Genomic DNA, 18,224 nt, shown 5'->3' on the forward strand with positions numbered 1-18,224 from the left:
TCTTCTCTCCCTCCCTTTCCTTTTGCTTTCCTACTCTTACTCTTCACAAGACTACACTCTGTTTTGGTATAAATTTTATACTATATCGGTAAAATAAAATGAGAAAAGTCAGATACACATGTAGAGTTATGCAGGGCACAAATTACTAATACCTACTGGCCTATAATTCCATGAAAATGTCTCTATTGTTTTGATTTGGTATGTAAAATGTTTGTTTTCATGTTCAATATCATTACCCTGCACAAGTTTGTTCTTGTTACTGTTTTGATTACTGACCAACCTCAATAAAAATTCTAACTTAAAAAAAAAAAAAGGCAGTCCTCTGTTATAAAGCTTGAAACAATTGTAAGTGGATGATAGGCAAATATGACAATACAGAAAAACTGTCAATTCAATGCTAGGATAACATAAGGGGTGATGCTCCAACTGAAATTGGTCCTAGGCATTTGGGTTTCTAGTATTTATCTTCTCCTTAAAAATAGGTTACTTTTTATATATTATCATTGGTTTTAGACAAATATTCTACATAACACCTATTGCATCCCTGAGCTTATTAGAAACTTGAAATCATATATATAAAGTATTGAATTTCTTTTCTTTGCATTTAAAAGATGAGCTCAGTTCAGTAGAATTCTTTGCTCAGTTGAGGGTTCCATGGTGTAATGGTTAGCACTCTGGACTTTGAATCCAGTAATCCGAGTTCAAATCTCGGTGGGACCTAATGTTGATTATTTCTCCTTTTGTTTAAAGCTCCATTTTTATTCAAAGTATGAGTATTGCAAATCTTCATTTACAATACATATAAATTCCATCATTTTCAGTGGTGTCCTTTGTCTAAACTCATTTTTAAACTTTTCAAATCAGAAGTATGTCAAATATTTGGAAATAAGAAAAGATGCAATAAGAATGCAGAGATCCATTACTTGTGCTCTGGTGTTTAGAAATTCTCCATTTTAATTTTTTTTACTTCAGTGTGCACTAATGAGAGGGGAGAACGTATCTTCTTCTTCTAGTAACACCTAGTGCCCTCTATGTTTGAGCAGCAATATAATAACTGATTAATTTGCCCTTGCAAATCTTAGGTATGCCATATTGCTCGATTTGAGACAAAAGTCAATGAGCCATGTAGAGAAAAATCTTCATCAGCCAAAGGATGACACTCATGCTGGCTTCTGATATGGATTTGAAGAGATTTTGTGATATATGTGTCTATTATGTTTTCATGTATTCATGCTACACCGATGAGCTTATTCCATTCTTGTCCATCAAGAAAAGCAAGTAGCCAAAACAGGGATCGAACCCATGACCTTGGCATTACGAGTGCCACACTCTTACCAACTGAGCTAACTGTCCACAGATGTTTTAAGAAACAAACACAAAACTGGCAAATGTACCTCAAAGCACAGAACATATTTTGTTTGCATAGCATTTAATTTTTCAAGGAACAGCTTAAGCCATAGAGTCACTTGAAGCATGGGTATCATAAAAATGCACCAGTTTCTTTCCACATTGCAAAATAAAAAAACGATTAGATAGGACAACAACAAAAATTAATGCATCTAATAATAGTATAAAAATAGACAATTTAGACAAGGAGTAAATGCAATTCTAAGCAGAATCAATCTGATAAATCTAATGCACAATCTTTCTTATCCATTTACAGATTGTTGATAAAGATAATCCCAGGATGTAATTCATTATGTGTTAAATTTAGTATGTTTTACCAAGTTGTGTATAAATAACTTTTAACACAAAAAATATATAATGGGGAAGTAGCTTAATGTGCCCTTTGGAAATAGAGAATGCTAGCACATTTTGGAATGCAAAGCTTAAGAAAATACAAACTTCAATCCATAGGAAAGCACTTTTTGTTCAGTCTACACTCTGTAATCATACTATAGCTTAATTTACAAATTGTGATGTCATAATCAGACTTAACTCACAAGAGACTTTCATCGTTGGTCTATAAAAAAGGCAGTCCTCTGTTATAAAGCTTGAAACAATTGTAAGTGGCTGATATGCAATTATGACAATACAGAAAAACTGTCAATTCAATGCTAGGATAACATAAAGGGGTGATGCTCCAACTGAAATTGGTCCTAGGCATTTGGGTTTCTAGTATTTATCTTCTCCTTAAAAATAGGTTACTTTTTATATATTATCATTGGTTTTAGACAAATATTCTACATAACACCTATTGCATCCCTGAGCTTATTAGAAACTTGAAATCATATATATAAAGTATTGAATTTCTTTTCTTTGCATTTAAAAGATGAGCTCAATTCAGTAGAAGTCTTTGCTCAGTTGAGGGTTCCATTGTGTAATGGTTAGCACTCTGGACTTTGAATCCAGTAATCCGAGTTCAAATCTCGGTGGGACCTAATGTTGATTATTTCTCCTTTTGTTTAAAGCTCCATTTTCATTCAAAGTATGAGTATTGCAAATCTTCATTTACAATACATATAAATTCCATCATTTTCAGTGGTGTCCTTTGTCTAAACTCATTTTTAAACTTTTCAAATCAGAAGTATGTCAAATATTTGGAAATAAGAAAAGATGCAATAAGAATGCAGAGATCCATTACTTGTGCTCTGGTGTTTAGAAATTCTCCATTTTAATTTTTTTTACTTCAGTGTGCACTAATGAGAGGGGAGAACGTATCTTCTTCTTCTAGTAACACCTAGTGCCCTCTATGTATGAGCAGCAATATAATAACTGATTAATTTGCCCTTGCAAATCTTAGGTATGCCATATTGCTCGATTTGAGACAAAAGTCAATGAGCCATGTAGAGAAAAATCTTCATCAGCCAAAGGATGACACTCATGCTGGCTTCTGATATGGATTTGAAGTGATTTTGTGATATATGTGTCTATTATGTTTTCAAGTATTCATGCTACACCGATGAGCTTATTCCATTCTTGTCCATCAAGAAAAGCAGGTAGCCAGAACAGGGATCGAACCCATGACCTTGGCATTACGAGCGCCACGCTTTAACCAACTGAGCTAACTGGCTACAGATGTTACTACAAGCAAACACAAAACTGGCAAATGTACCTCAAAGCACAGAACAAATTTTGTTTGCATAGCATTTAATTTTTCCAGGAACAGCTTAAGCCATAGAGTCACTTGAAGCATGGGTATCATAAAAATTCAATAGTTTCTTTCCACATTGCAAAATAAAAAAATTATTAGATAGGATAACAACAAAGATTAATGCATCTAATAATAGTATAAAAATAGACAATTTAGACAATGAGTAAATGCAATTCTAAGCAAAATCAATCTGATAAATCTAATGCACAATCTTTCTTATCCATTTACAGATTGTTGATAAAGATAATCCCAGGATGTAATTCATTATGTGTTAAATTTAGTATGTTTTACCAAGTTGTGTATAAATAACTTTTAACACAAAAAATATATAATGGGGAAGTAGCTTAATATGCCCCTTGGAAATAGAGTATGCTAGCACATTTTGGAATGCAAAGCTTAAGAAAATACAAACTTCAATCCATAGGAAAGCACTTTTTGTTCAGTCTACACTCTGTAATCATACTATATCTTAATTTACAAATTGTGATGTCATAATCAGACTTAACTCACAAGAGACTTTCATCCTTGGTCTATAAAAAAGGCAGTCCTCTGTTATAAAGCTTGAAACAATTGTAAGTGGCTGATATGCAAATATGACAATACAGAAAAACTGTCAATTCAATGCTAGGATAACATAAGGGGTGATGCTCCAACTGAAATTGGTCCTAGGCATTTGGGTTTCTAGTATTTATCTTCTCCTTGAAAATAGGTTACTTTTTATATATTATCATTGGTTTTAGACAAATATTCTACATAACACCTATTGCATCCCTGAGCTTATTAGAAACTTGAAATCATATATATAAAGTATTGAATTTCTTTTCTTTGCATTTAAAAGATGAGCTCAGTTCAGTAGAAGTCTTTGCTCAGTTGAGGGTTCCATGGTGTAATGGTTAGCACTCTGGACTTTGAATCCAGTAATCCGAGTTTAAATCTCGGTGGGACCCAATGTTGGTTATTTCTCCTTTTGTTTAAAGCTCCATTTTCATTCAAAGTATGAGTATTGCAAATCTTCATTTACAATTCATATAAATTCCATCATTTTCAGTGGTGTCCTTTGTCTAAACTCATTTTTAAACTTTTCAAATCAGAAGTATGTCAAATATTTGGAAATAATAAAAGATGCAATAAGAATGCAGAGATCCATTACTTGTGCTCTGGTGTTTAGAAATTCTCCATTTTAATTTTTTTTACTTCAGTGTGCACTAATGAGAAGGGAGAATGTATCTTCTTCTTCTAGTAACACCTAGTGCCCTCTATGTTTGAGCAGCAATATAATAACTGATTAATTTGCCCTTGCAAATCTTAGGTATGCCATATTGCTCGATTTGAGACAAAAGTCAATGAGCCATGTAGAGAAAAATCTTCATCAGCCAAAGGATGACACTCATGCTGGCTTCTGATATGGATTTGAAGAGATTTTGTGATATATGTGTTTATTATATTTTCAAGTATTCATGCTACACCGATGAGCTTATTCCATTCTTGTCCATCAAGAAAAGCAAGTAGCCAACACAGGGATCGAACACATGACCTTGGGATTACAAGCGCCACGCTCTAACCAACTGAGCTAACTGGCCACAGATGTTACTAAAAGCAAACACAAAACTGGCAAATGTACCTCAAAGCACAGAACATATTTTGTTTGCATAGCATTTAATTTTTCCAGGAACAGCTTAAGCCATAGAGTCACTTGAAGCATGGGTATCATAAAAATGCACCAGTTTCTTTCCACACTGCAAAATAAAAAAAAATGATTAGATAGGACAACAACAAAGATTAATGCATCTAATAATAGTATAAAAATAGACAATTTAGACAAGGAGTAAATGCAATTCTAAGCAAAATCAATCTGATAAATCTAATGCACAATCTTTCTTATCCATTTACAGATTGTTGATAAAGATAATCCCAGGATGTAATTCATTATGTGTTAAATTTAGTATGTTTTACCAAGTTGTGTATAAATAACTTTTAACACAAAAAATATATAATGGGGAATTAGCTTAACATGCCCTTTGGAAATAGAGAATACTAACACATTTTGGAATGCAAAGCTTAAGAAAATACAAACTTCAATCCATAGGAAAGCACTTTTTGTTCAGTCTACACTCTGTAATCATACTATAGCTTAATTTACAAATTGTGATGTCATAATCAGACTTAACTCACAAGAGACTTTCATCCTTGATCTATAAAAAAGGCAGTTCTCTGTTATAAAGCTTAAAACAATTGTAAGCGGCTGATATGCAAATATGACAATACAGAAAAACTGTCAATTCAATGCTAGGATAACATAAGGGGTGATGCTCCAATTGAAATTGGTCCTAGGCATTTGGGTTTCTAGTATTTATCTTCTCCTTAAAAATAGGTTACTTTTTATATATTATCATTGGTTTTAGACAAATATTCTACATAACACCTATTGCATCCCTGAGCTTATTAGAAACTTGAAATCATATATATAAAGTATTGAATTTATTTTCTTTGCATTTAAAAGATGAGCTCAGTTCAGTAGAAGTCTTTGCTCAGTTGAGGGTTCCATTGTGTAATGGTTAGCACTCTGGACTTTGAATCCAGTAATCCGAGTTCGAATCTCGGTGGGACCTAATGTTGATTATTTCTCCTTTTGTTTAAAGCTCCATTTTTATTCAAAGTATGAGTATAGCAAATCTTCATTTACAATACATATAAATTCCATCATTTTCAGTGGTGTCCTTTGTCTAAACTCATTTTTAAACTTTTCAAATCAGAAGTATGTCAAATATTTGGAAATAAGAAAAGATGCAATAAGAATGCAGAGATCCATTACTTGTGCTCTGGTGTTTAGAAATTCTCCATTTTAATTTTTTTTACTTCAGTGTGCACTAATGAGAGGGGAGAACGTATCTTCTTCTTCTAGTAACACCTAGTGCCCTCTATGTATGAGCAGCAATATAATAACTGATTAATTTGCCCTTGCAAATCTTAGGTATGCCATATTGCTCGATTTGAGACAAAAGTCAATGAGCCATGTAGAGAAAAATCTTCATCAGCCAAAGGATGACACTCATGCTGGCTTCTGATATGGATTTGAAGTGATTTTGTGATATATGTGTCTATTATGTTTTCAAGTATTCATGCTACACCGATGAGCTTATTCTATTCTTGTCCATCAAGTAAAGCAGGTAGCCAGAACAGGGATCGAACCCATGACCTTGGCATTACGAGCGCCACGCTTTAACCAACTGAGCTAACTGGCTACAGATGTTACTAGAAGCAAACACAAAACTGGCAAATGTACCTCAAAGCACAGAACATATTTTGTTTGCATAGCATTTAATTTTTCAAGGAACAGCTTAAGCCATAGAGTCACTTGAAGCATGGGTATCATAAAAATGCACCAGTTTCTTTCCACATTGCAAGATAAAAAAAATGATTAGATAGGACAACAACAAAGATTAATGCATCTAATAATAGTATAAAAATAGACAATTTAGACAAGGAGTAAATGCAATTCTAAGCAAAATCAATCTGATAAATCTAATGCACAATCTTTCTTATCCATTTACAGATTGTAGATAAAGATAATCCCAGGATGTAATTCATTATGTGTTAAATTTAGTATGTTTTACCAAGTTGTGTATAAATAACTTTTAACACAAAAAATATATAATGGGGAAGTAGCTTAATGTGCCCTTTGGAAATAGAGAATGCTAGCACATTTTGGGATGCAAAGCTTAAGAAAATACAAACTTCAATCCATAGGAAAGCACTTTTTGTTCAGTCTACACTCTGTAATCATACTATAGCTTAATTTACAAATTGTGATGTCATAATCAGACTTAACTCACAAGAGACTTTCATCGTTGGTCTATAAAAAAGGCAGTCCTCTGTTATAAAGCTTGTAACAATTGTAAGTGGCTGATATGCAAATATGACAATACAGAAAAACTGTCAATTCAATGCTAGGATAACATAAGGGGTGATGCTCCAACTGAAATTGGTCCTAGGCATTTGGGTTTCTAGTATTTATCTTCTCCTTAAAAATAGGTTACTTTTTATATATTATCATTGGTTTTAGACAAATATTCTACATAACACCTATTGCATCCCTGAGCTTATTAGAAACTTGAAATCATATATATAAAGTATTGAATTTCTTTTCTTTGCATTTAAAAGATGAGCTCAGTTCAGTAGAATTCTTTGCTCAGTTGAGGGTTCCATGGTGTAATGGTTAGCACTCTGGACTTTGAATCCAGTAATCCGAGTTCAAATCTCAGTGGGACCTAATGTTGATTATTTCTCCTTTTGTTTAAAGCTCCATTTTTATACAAAGTATGAGTATTGCAAATCTTCATTTACAATACATATAAATTCCATCATTTTCAGTGGTGTCCTTTGTCTAAACTCATTTTTAAACTTTTCAAATCAGAAGTATGTCAAATATTTGGAAATAAGAAAAGATGCAATAAGAATGCAGAGATCCATTACTTGTGCTCTGGTGTTTAGAAATTCTCCATTTTAATTTTTTTTACTTCAGTGTGCACTAATGAGAGGGGAGAACGTATCTTCTTCTTCTAGTAACACCTAGTGCCCTCTATGTTTGAGCAGCAATATAATAACTGATTAATTTGCCCTTGCAAATCTTAGGTATGCCATATTGCTCGATTTGAGACAAAAGTCAATGAGCCATGTAGAGAAAAATCTTCATCAGCCAAAGGATGACACTCATGCTGGCTTCTGATATGGATTTGAAGAGATTTTGTGATATATGTGTCTATTATGTTTTCATGTATTCATGCTACACCGATGAGCTTATTCCATTCTTGTCCATCAAGAAAAGCAAGTAGCCAAAACAGGGATCGAACCCATGACCTTGGCATTACGAGTGCCACACTCTTACCAACTGAGCTAACTGTCCACAGATGTTTTAAGAAGCAAACACAAAACTGGCAAATGTACCTCAAAGCACAGAACATATTTTGTTTGCATAGCATTTAATTTTTCAAGGAACAGCTTAAGCCATAGAGTCACTTGAAGCATGGGTATCATAAAAATGCACCAGTTTCTTTCCACATTGCAAAATAAAAAAACGATTAGATAGGACAACAACAAAGATTAATGCATCTAATAATAGTATAAAAATAGACAATTTAGACAAGGAGTAAATGCAATTCTAAGCAGAATCAATCTGATAAATCTAATGCACAATCTTTCTTATCCATTTACAGATTGTTGATAAAGATAATCCCAGGATGTAATTCATTATGTGTTAAATTTAGTATGTTTTACCAAGTTGTGTATAAATAACTTTTAACACAAAAAATATATAATGGGGAAGTAGCTTAATGTGCCCTTTGGAAATAGAGAATGCTAGCACATTTTGGAATGCAAAGCTTAAGAAAATACAAACTTCAATCCATAGGAAAGCACTTTTTGTTCAGTCTACACTCTGTAATCATACTATAGCTTAATTTACAAATTGTGATGTCATAATCAGACTTAACTCACAAGAGACTTTCATCGTTGGTCTATAAAAAAGGCAGTCCTCTGTTATAAAGCTTGAAACAATTGTAAGTGGCTGATATGCAATTATGACAATACAGAAAAACTGTCAATTCAATGCTAGGATAACATAAGGGGTGATGCTCCAACTGAAATTGGTCCTAGGCATTTGGGTTTCTAGTATTTATCTTCTCCTTAAAAATAGGTTACTTTTTATATATTATCATTGGTTTTAGACAAATATTCTACATAACACCTATTGCATCCCTGAGCTTATTAGAAACTTGAAATCATATATATAAAGTATTGAATTTCTTTTCTTTGCATTTAAAAGATGAGCTCAATTCAGTAGAAGGCTTTGCTCAGTTGAGGGTTCCATTGTGTAATGGTTAGCACTCTGGACTTTGAATCCAGTAATCCGAGTTCAAATCTCGGTGGGACCTAATGTTGATTATTTCTCCTTTTGTTTAAAGCTCCATTTTCATTCAAAGTATGAGTATTGCAAATCTTCATTTACAATACATATAAATTCCATCATTTTCAGTGGTGTCCTTTGTCTAAACTCATTTTTAAACTTTTCAAATCAGAAGTATGTCAAATATTTGGAAATAAGAAAAGATGCAATAAGAATGCAGAGATCCATTACTTGTGCTCTGGTGTTTAGAAATTCTCCATTTTAATTTTTTTTACTTCAGTGTGCACTAATGAGAGGGGAGAACGTATCTTCTTCTTCTAGTAACACCTAGTGCCCTCTATGTATGAGCAGCAATATAATAACTGATTAATTTGCCCTTGCAAATCTTAGGTATGCCATATTGCTCGATTTGAGACAAAAGTCAATGAGCCATGTAGAGAAAAATCTTCATCAGCCAAAGGATGACACTCATGCTGGCTTCTGATATGGATTTGAAGTGATTTTGTGATATATGTGTCTATTATGTTTTCAAGTATTCATGCTACACCGATGAGCTTATTCCATTCTTGTCCATCAAGAAAAGCAGGTAGCCAGAACAGGGATCGAACCCATGACCTTGGCATTACGAGCGCCACGCTTTAACCAACTGAGCTAACTGGCTACAGATGTTACTACAAGCAAACACAAAACTGGCAAATGTACCTCAAAGCACAGAACAAATTTTGTTTGCATAGCATTTAATTTTTCCAGGAACAGCTTAAGCCATAGAGTCACTTGAAGCATGGGTATCATAAAAATTCAATAGTTTCTTTCCACATTGCAAAATAAAAAAATGATTAGATAGGATAACAACAAAGATTAATGCATCTAATAATAGTATAAAAATAGACAATTTAGACAATGAGTAAATGCAATTCTAAGCAAAATCAATCTGATAAATCTAATGCACAATCTTTCTTATCCATTTACAGATTGTTGATAAAGATAATCCCAGGATGTAATTCATTATGTGTTAAATTTAGTATGTTTTACCAAGTTGTGTATAAATAACTTTTAACACAAAAAATATATAATGGGGAAGTAGCTTAATATGCCCCTTGGAAATAGAGTATGCTAGCACATTTTGGAATGCAAAGCTTAAGAAAATACAAACTTCAATCCATAGGAAAGCACTTTTTGTTCAGTCTACACTCTGTAATCATACTATATCTTAATTTACAAATTGTGATGTCATAATCAGACTTAACTCACAAGAGACTTTCATCCTTGGTCTATAAAAAAGGCAGTCCTCTGTTATAAAGCTTGAAACAATTGTAAGTGGCTGATATGCAAATATGACAATACAGAAAAACTGTCAATTCAATGCTAGGATAACATAAGGGGTGATGCTCCAACTGAAATTGGTCCTAGGCATTTGGGTTTCTAGTATTTATCTTCTCCTTGAAAATAGGTTACTTTTTATATATTATCATTGGTTTTAGACAAATATTCTACATAACACCTATTGCATCCCTGAGCTTATTAGAAACTTGAAATCATATATATAAAGTATTGAATTTCTTTTCTTTGCATTTAAAAGATGAGCTCAGTTCAGTAGAAGTCTTTGCTCAGTTGAGGGTTCCATGGTGTAATGGTTAGCACTCTGGACTTTGAATCCAGTAATCCGAGTTTAAATCTCGGTGGGACCCAATGTTGGTTATTTCTCCTTTTGTTTAAAGCTCCATTTTCATTCAAAGTATGAGTATTGCAAATCTTCATTTACAATTCATATAAATTCCATCATTTTCAGTGGTGTCCTTTGTCTAAACTCATTTTTAAACTTTTCAAATCAGAAGTATGTCAAATATTTGGAAATAATAAAAGATGCAATAAGAATGCAGAGATCCATTACTTGTGCTCTGGTGTTTAGAAATTCTCCATTTTAATTTTTTTTACTTCAGTGTGCACTAATGAGAAGGGAGAATGTATCTTCTTCTTCTAGTAACACCTAGTGCCCTCTATGTTTGAGCAGCAATATAATAACTGATTAATTTGCCCTTGCAAATCTTAGGTATGCCATATTGCTCGATTTGAGACAAAAGTCAATGAGCCATGTAGAGAAAAATCTTCATCAGCCAAAGGATGACACTCATGCTGGCTTCTGATATGGATTTGAAGAGATTTTGTGATATATGTGTTTATTATATTTTCAAGTATTCATGCTACACCGATGAGCTTATTCCATTCTTGTCCATCAAGAAAAGCAAGTAGCCAACACAGGGATCGAACACATGACCTTGGGATTACAAGCGCCACGCTCTAACCAACTGAGCTAACTGGCCACAGATGTTACTAAAAGCAAACACAAAACTGGCAAATGTACCTCAAAGCACAGAACATATTTTGTTTGCATAGCATTTAATTTTTCCAGGAACAGCTTAAGCTATAGAGTCACTTGAAGCATGGGTATCATAAAAATGCACCAGTTTCTTTCCACACTGCAAAATAAAAAAAAATGATTAGATAGGACAACAACAAAGATTAATGCATCTAATAATAGTATAAAAATAGACAATTTAGACAAGGAGTAAATGCAATTCTAAGCAAAATCAATCTGATAAATCTAATGCACAATCTTTCTTATCCATTTACAGATTGTTGATAAAGATAATCCCAGGATGTAATTCATTATGTGTTAAATTTAGTATGTTTTACCAAGTTGTGTATAAATAACTTTTAACACAAAAAATATATAATGGGGAATTAGCTTAACATGCCCTTTGGAAATAGAGAATACTAACACATTTTGGAATGCAAAGCTTAAGAAAATACAAACTTCAATCCATAGGAAAGCACTTTTTGTTCAGTCTACACTCTGTAATCATACTATAGCTTAATTTACAAATTGTGATGTCATAATCAGACTTAACTCACAAGAGACTTTCATCCTTGGTCTATAAAAAAGGCAGTTCTCTGTTATAAAGCTTAAAACAATTGTAAGCGGCTGATATGCAAATATGACAATACAGAAAAACTGTCAATTCAATGCTAGGATAACATAAGGGGTGATGCTCCAACTGAAATTGGTCCTAGGCATTTGGGTTTCTAGTGTTTATCTTCTCCTTAAAAATAGGTTACTTTTTATATATTATCATTGGTTTTAGACAAATATTCTACATAACACCTATTGCATCCCTGAGCTTATTAGAAACTTGAAATCATATATATAAAGTATTGAATTTATTTTCTTTGCATTTAAAAGATGAGCTCAGTTCAGTAGAAGTCTTTGCTCAGTTGAGGGTTCCATGGTGTAATGGTTAGCACTCTGGACTTTGAATCCAGTAATCCGAGTTCAAATCTTGGAGGGACCTAATGTTGATTATTTCTTCCTTTGTTTAAAGCTCCATTTTCATTCAAAGTATGAGTATTGCAAATCTTTATTTACAAAACATATAAATTCCATCATTTTCAGTGGTGTCCTTTGTCTAAACTCATTTTTAAACTTTTCAAATCAGAAGTATGTCAAATATTTGGAAATAAGAAAAGATGCAATAAGAATGCTGAGATCCATTACTTGTGCTCTGGTGTTTAGAAATTCTCAATTTTTTTTTTTTACTTCAGTGTGCACTAATGGGAGGGGAGAACGTATCTTCTTCTTCTAGAAACACCTAGTGCCCTCTATGTTTGAGCAGCAACTGATTAATTTGCCCTTGCAAATCTTAGGTATGCCATATTGCTCGATTTGAGACAAAAGTCAATGAGCCATGTAGAGAAAAATCTTCATCAGCCAAAGGATGACACTCATGCTGGCTTCTGATATGGATTTGAAGAGATTTTGTGATATGTGTCTATTATGTTTTCAAGAATTCATGCTACAACGATGAGCTTATTCCATTCTTGTCCATCAAGAAAAGCAAGTAGCCAATACAGGGATCGAACCCATGACCTTGGCATTACAAGCACCACACTCTAACCAACTGAGCTAACTGGCCACAGATATTATTAGAAGCATACACAAAACTGGCAAATGTACCTCAAAGCACAGAACATATTTTGTTTGCATAGCATTTAATTTTTCCAGGAACAGCTTAAGCCATAGAGTCACTTGAAGCATGGGTATCATAAAAATGCACCAGTTTCTTTCCACATTGCAAAATAAAAAAAAATGATTAGATAGGACAACAACAAAGATTAATGCATCTAATAATAGTATAAAAATAGACAATTTAGACAAGGAGTAAATGCAATTCTAAGCAAAATCAATCTGATAAATCTAATGCACAATCTTTCTTATCCATTTACAGATTGTTGATAAAGATAATCCCAGGATGTAATTCATTATGTGTTAAATTTAGTATGTTTTACCAAGTTGTGTATAAATAACTTTTAACACAAAAAATATATAATGGGGAATTAGCTTAACATGCCCTTTGGAAATAGAGAATGCTAGCACATTTTGGAATGCAAAGCTTAAGAAAATACAAACTTCAATCCATAGGAAAGCACTTTTTGTTCAGTCTACACTCTGTAATCATACTATAGCTTAATTTACAAATTGTGATGTCATAATCAGACTTAACTCACAAGAGACTTTCATCCTTGGTCTATAGAAAAGGCAGTCCTCTGTTATAAAGCTTGAAACAATTGTAAGTGGCTGATATGCAAATATGACAATACAGAAAAACTGTCAATTCAATGCTAGGATAACATAAGGGGTGATGCTCCAACTGAAATTGGTCCTAGGCATTTGGGTTTCTAGTATTTATCTTCTCCTTGAAAATAGGTTACTTTTTATATATTATCATTGGTTTTAGACACATATTCTACATAACACCTATTGCATCCCTGAGCTTATTAGAAACTTGAAATCATATATATAAAGTATTGAATTTCTTTTCTTTGCATTTAAAAGATGAGCTCAGGTCAGTAGAAGTCTTTGCTCAGTTGAGGGTTCCATGGTGTAATGGTTAGCACTCTGGACTTTAAATCCAGTAATCCGAGTTCAAATCTCGGTGGGACCTAAAGTTGATTATTTCTCCTTTTGTTTAAAGCTCCATTTTCATTCAAAGTATGAGTATTGCAAATCTTCATTTACAATTCATATAAATTCCATCATTTTCAGTGGTGTCCTTTGTCTAAACTCATTTTTAAACTTTTCAAATCAGAAGTATGTCAAATATTTGGAAATAAGAAAAGATGCAATAAGAATGCAGAGATCCATTACTTGTGCTCTGGTGTTTCGAAATTCTCCATTTTAATTTTTTTTACTTCAGTGTGCACTAATGGGTGGGGAGAACGTATCTTCTTCTTCTAGTAACACCTAGTGCCCTCTATGTTTGAGCAGCAATATAATAACTGATTAATTTGCCATTGCAAATCTTAGGTATGCCATATTGCTCGATTTGAGACAAAAGTCAATGAGCCATGTAGAGAAAAATCTTCATCAGCCAAAGGATGACACTCATGCTGGCTTCTGATATGGATTTGAAGAGATTTTGTGATGTATGTGTCTATTATATTTTCAAGTATTCATGCTACACCGATGAGCTTATTTCATTCTTGTATATCAAGAAAAGCAAGTAGCCAAAACAGGAATCGAACCCATGACCTTGGCATTACAAGCGCCACGCTCTAACCAACTGAGCTAACTGGCCACAGATGTTACTAGAAGCAAACACAAAACTGGCAAATGTACCTCAAAGCACAGAACATATTTTGTTTGCATAGCATTTAATTTTTCCAGGAACAGCTTAAGCCATAGAGTCACTTGAAGCATGGGTATCATAAAAATGCACCAGTTTCTTTCCACATTGCAAAATAAAAAAAAATGATTAGATAGGACAACAACAAAGATTAATGCATCTAATAATAGTGTAAAAATAGACAATTTAGACAAGGAGTAAATGCAATTCTAAGCAAAATCAATCTGATAAATCTAATGCACAATCTTTCTTATCCATTTACAGATTGTTGATAAAGATAATCCCAGGATGTAATTCATTATGTGTTAAATTTAGTATGTTTTACCAAGTTGTGTATAAATAACTTTTAACACAAAAAATATATAATGGGGAATTAGCTTAACATGCCCTTTGGAAATAGAAAATACTAACACATTTTGGAATGCAAAGCTTAAGAAAATACAAACTTCAATCCATAGGAAAGCACTTTTTGTTCAGTCTACACTCTGTAATCATACTATAGCTTAATTTACAAATTGTGATGTCATAATCAGACTTAACTCACAAGAGACTTTCATCCTTGGTCTATAAAAAAGGCAGTCCTCTGTTATAAAGCTTGAAACAATTGTAAGTGGCTGATATGAAATATGACAATACAGAAAAACTGTCAATTCAATGCTAGGATAACATAAGGGGTGATGCTCCAACTGAAATTGGTCCTAGGCATTTGGGTTTCTAGTATTTATCTTCTCCTTGAAAATAGGTTACTTTTTATATATTATCATTGGTTTTAGACAAATATTCTACATAACACCTATTGCATCCCTGAGCTTATTAGAAACTTGAAATCATATATATAAAGTATTGAATTTCTTTTCTTTGCATTTAAAAGATGAGCTCAGTTCAGTAGAAGTATTTGCTCAGTTGAGGGTTCCATGGTGTAATGGTTAGCACTCTGGACTTTAAATTCAGTAATCCGAGTTCAAATCTTGGTGGGACCTAATGTTGATTATTTCTCCTTTTGTTTAAAGCTCCATTTTCATTCAAAGTATGAGTATTGCAAATCTTCATTTACAATTCATATAAATTCCATCATTTTCAGTGGTGTCCTTTGTCTAATCTCATTTTTAAACTTTTCAAATCAGAAGTATGTCAAATATTTGGAAATAAGAAAAGATGCAATAAGAATGCAGAGACCCATTACTTGTGCTCTGGTGTTTAGAAATTCTCCATTTTAATTTTTTTTACTTCAGTGTGCACTAATGGGAGGGGAGAACGTATCTTCTTCTTCTAGTAACACCTAGTGCCCTCTATGTTTGAGCAGCAATATAATAACTGATTCATTTGCCCTTGCAAATCTTAGGTATGCCATATTGCTCGATTTGAGACAAAAGTCAATGAGCCATGTAGAGAAAAATCTTCATCAGCCAAAGGATGACACTCATGCTGGCTTCTGATATGGATTTGAAGAGATTTTGTGATATATGTGTCTATTATATTTTCAAGTATTCATACTACACCGATGATCTTATTTCATTCTTGTAAATCAAGAAAAGCAAGTAGCCAAAGCAAGGATCGAACCCATGACCTTGGAATTACAAGCTCCACGTTCTAACCAACTGAGCTAACTGGCTACAGATGTCACTAGAAGCAAACACAAAACTGGCAAATGTACCTCAAAGCACAGAACATATTTTGTTTGCATAGCATTTAATTTTTCAAGGAACAGCTTAAGCCATAGAGTCACTTGAAGCATGGGTATCATAAACATGCACCAGTTTCTTTCCACATTGCAAAATAAAAAAATGATTAGATAGGACAACAACAAAGATTAATGCATCTAATAATAGTGTAAAAGTAGACAATTTAGACAAGGAGAAAATGCAATTCTAAGCAAAATCAATCTGATAAATCTAATGCACAATCTTTCTTATCCATTTACAGATTGTTGATAAAGATAATCCCAGGATGTAATTCATTATGTGTTAAATTTAGTATGTTTTACCAAGTTGTGTATAAATAACTTTTAACACAAAAAATATATAATGGGGAAGTAGCTTAATGTGCCCTTTGGAAATAGAGAATGCTAGCACATTTTGGAATGCAAAGCTTAAGAAAATACAAACTTCAATCCACAGGAAAGCACTTTTTGTTCAGTCTACACTCTGTAATCATACTATATCTTAATTTACAAATTGTGATGTCATAATCAGACTTAACTCACAAGAGACTTACATCCTTTGTCTATAAAAAAGGCAGTCCTCTGTTATAAAGCTTGAAACAATTGTAAGTGGCTGATAGGCAAATATGACAATACAGAAAAACTGTCAATTCAATGCTAGGATAACATAAGGGGTGATGCTCCAACTGAAATTGGTCCTAGGCATTTGGGTTTCTAGTATTTATCTTCTCCTTAAAAATAGGTTACTTTTTATATATTTTCATTGGTTTTAGACAAATATTCTACATAACACCTATTGCATCCCTGAGCTTATTAGAAACTTGAAATCATATATATAAAGTATTGAATTTCTTTACTTTGCATTTAAAAGATGAGCTCAGTTCAGTAGAAGTCTTTGCTCAGTTGAGGGTTCCATGGTGTAATGGTTAGCACTCTGGACTTTGAATCCAGTAATCCGAGTTCAAATCTCGGTGGGACCTAATGTTGATTATTTCTTCTTTTGTTTAAAGCTCCATTTTCATTCAAAGTATGAGTATTGCAAATCTTCATTTACAATTCATATAAATTCCATCATTTTCAGTGGTGTCCTTTGTCTAAACTCATTTTTAAACTTTTCAAATCAGAAGTATGTCAAATATTTGGAAATAAGAAAATATGCAATAAGAATGCTGAGATCCATTACTTGTGCTCTGGTGTTTATAAATTCTCCATTTTAATTTTTTTTTCTTCAGTGTGCACTAATGGGAGCGGAGAACGTATCTTCTTCTTCTAGTAACACCTAGTGCCCTCTATGTTTGAGCAGCAATATAATAACTGATTAATTTGCCATTGCAAATCTTAGGTATGCCATATTGCTCGATTTGAGACAAAAGTCAATGAGCCATGTAGAGAAAAATCTTCATCAGCCAAACGATGACACTCATGCTGGCTTCTGATATGGATTTGAAGAGATTTTGTGATATATGTGTCTATTATGTTTTCAAGTATTCATGCTACACCGATGAGCTTATTCCATTCTTGTCCATCAAGAAAAGCAAGTAGCCAAAACAGGAATCGAACCGATGAACTTGGGATTACGAGTGCCACGCTCTAACCAACTGAGCTAACTGTCGACAGATGTTTTAAGAAGCAAACACAAAACTGGCAAATGTACCTCAAAGCACAGAACATATTTTGTTTGCATAGCATTTAATTTTTCAAGGAACAGCTTAAGCCATAGAGTCACTTGAAGCATGGGTATCATAAAAATGCACCAGTTTCTTTCCACATTGCAGAATAAAAAAAATGATTAGATAGGACAACAACAAAGATTAATGCATCTAATAATAGTATAAAAATAGACAATTTAGACAAGGAGTAAATGCAATTCTAAGCAAAATCAATCTG

General features: G+C 33.1%; 15 non-coding genes across 15 annotated transcripts; 8 read left to right on the top strand and 7 right to left on the bottom strand.

Moving 5' to 3' along the window:
• The first annotated feature begins 648 nt into the window (after positions 1–648).
• Positions 649–720, top strand: TRNAQ-UUG (transfer RNA glutamine (anticodon UUG)). The gene has a single exon. It is a non-coding gene; the product is annotated as a tRNA-Gln (tRNA).
• Positions 721–1,279: 559 nt separating this feature from the next.
• TRNAT-CGU (transfer RNA threonine (anticodon CGU)) lies at positions 1,280–1,353 on the bottom strand. The gene has a single exon. It is a non-coding gene; the product is annotated as a tRNA-Thr (tRNA).
• A 956-nt stretch (positions 1,354–2,309) lies between these two features.
• Positions 2,310–2,381, top strand: TRNAQ-UUG (transfer RNA glutamine (anticodon UUG)). Its single transcript has one exon. It is a non-coding gene; the product is annotated as a tRNA-Gln (tRNA).
• Positions 2,382–2,940: 559 nt separating this feature from the next.
• On the bottom strand, positions 2,941–3,014 carry TRNAT-CGU (transfer RNA threonine (anticodon CGU)). Its single transcript has one exon. It is a non-coding gene; the product is annotated as a tRNA-Thr (tRNA).
• Positions 3,015–3,969: 955 nt separating this feature from the next.
• TRNAQ-UUG (transfer RNA glutamine (anticodon UUG)) lies at positions 3,970–4,041 on the top strand. Its single transcript has one exon. It is a non-coding gene; the product is annotated as a tRNA-Gln (tRNA).
• Positions 4,042–5,631: 1,590 nt separating this feature from the next.
• Positions 5,632–5,703, top strand: TRNAQ-UUG (transfer RNA glutamine (anticodon UUG)). Its single transcript has one exon. It is a non-coding gene; the product is annotated as a tRNA-Gln (tRNA).
• A 559-nt stretch (positions 5,704–6,262) lies between these two features.
• TRNAT-CGU (transfer RNA threonine (anticodon CGU)) lies at positions 6,263–6,336 on the bottom strand. Its single transcript has one exon. It is a non-coding gene; the product is annotated as a tRNA-Thr (tRNA).
• Positions 6,337–7,292: 956 nt separating this feature from the next.
• On the top strand, positions 7,293–7,364 carry TRNAQ-UUG (transfer RNA glutamine (anticodon UUG)). Its single transcript has one exon. It is a non-coding gene; the product is annotated as a tRNA-Gln (tRNA).
• A 559-nt stretch (positions 7,365–7,923) lies between these two features.
• TRNAT-CGU (transfer RNA threonine (anticodon CGU)) lies at positions 7,924–7,997 on the bottom strand. Its single transcript has one exon. It is a non-coding gene; the product is annotated as a tRNA-Thr (tRNA).
• A 955-nt stretch (positions 7,998–8,952) lies between these two features.
• On the top strand, positions 8,953–9,024 carry TRNAQ-UUG (transfer RNA glutamine (anticodon UUG)). Its single transcript has one exon. It is a non-coding gene; the product is annotated as a tRNA-Gln (tRNA).
• A 559-nt stretch (positions 9,025–9,583) lies between these two features.
• TRNAT-CGU (transfer RNA threonine (anticodon CGU)) lies at positions 9,584–9,657 on the bottom strand. The gene has a single exon. It is a non-coding gene; the product is annotated as a tRNA-Thr (tRNA).
• Positions 9,658–10,612: 955 nt separating this feature from the next.
• TRNAQ-UUG (transfer RNA glutamine (anticodon UUG)) lies at positions 10,613–10,684 on the top strand. Its single transcript has one exon. It is a non-coding gene; the product is annotated as a tRNA-Gln (tRNA).
• Positions 10,685–12,893: 2,209 nt separating this feature from the next.
• Positions 12,894–12,967, bottom strand: TRNAT-UGU (transfer RNA threonine (anticodon UGU)). Its single transcript has one exon. It is a non-coding gene; the product is annotated as a tRNA-Thr (tRNA).
• Positions 12,968–14,555: 1,588 nt separating this feature from the next.
• On the bottom strand, positions 14,556–14,629 carry TRNAT-UGU (transfer RNA threonine (anticodon UGU)). Its single transcript has one exon. It is a non-coding gene; the product is annotated as a tRNA-Thr (tRNA).
• Positions 14,630–17,245: 2,616 nt separating this feature from the next.
• TRNAQ-UUG (transfer RNA glutamine (anticodon UUG)) lies at positions 17,246–17,317 on the top strand. Its single transcript has one exon. It is a non-coding gene; the product is annotated as a tRNA-Gln (tRNA).
• Positions 17,318–18,224: the final 907 nt, after the last annotated feature.

This window comes from Pseudophryne corroboree, chromosome 11 (assembly GCF_028390025.1).
Source record: "Pseudophryne corroboree isolate aPseCor3 chromosome 11, aPseCor3.hap2, whole genome shotgun sequence".
Lineage (NCBI taxonomy): Eukaryota > Metazoa > Chordata > Amphibia > Anura > Myobatrachidae > Pseudophryne > Pseudophryne corroboree.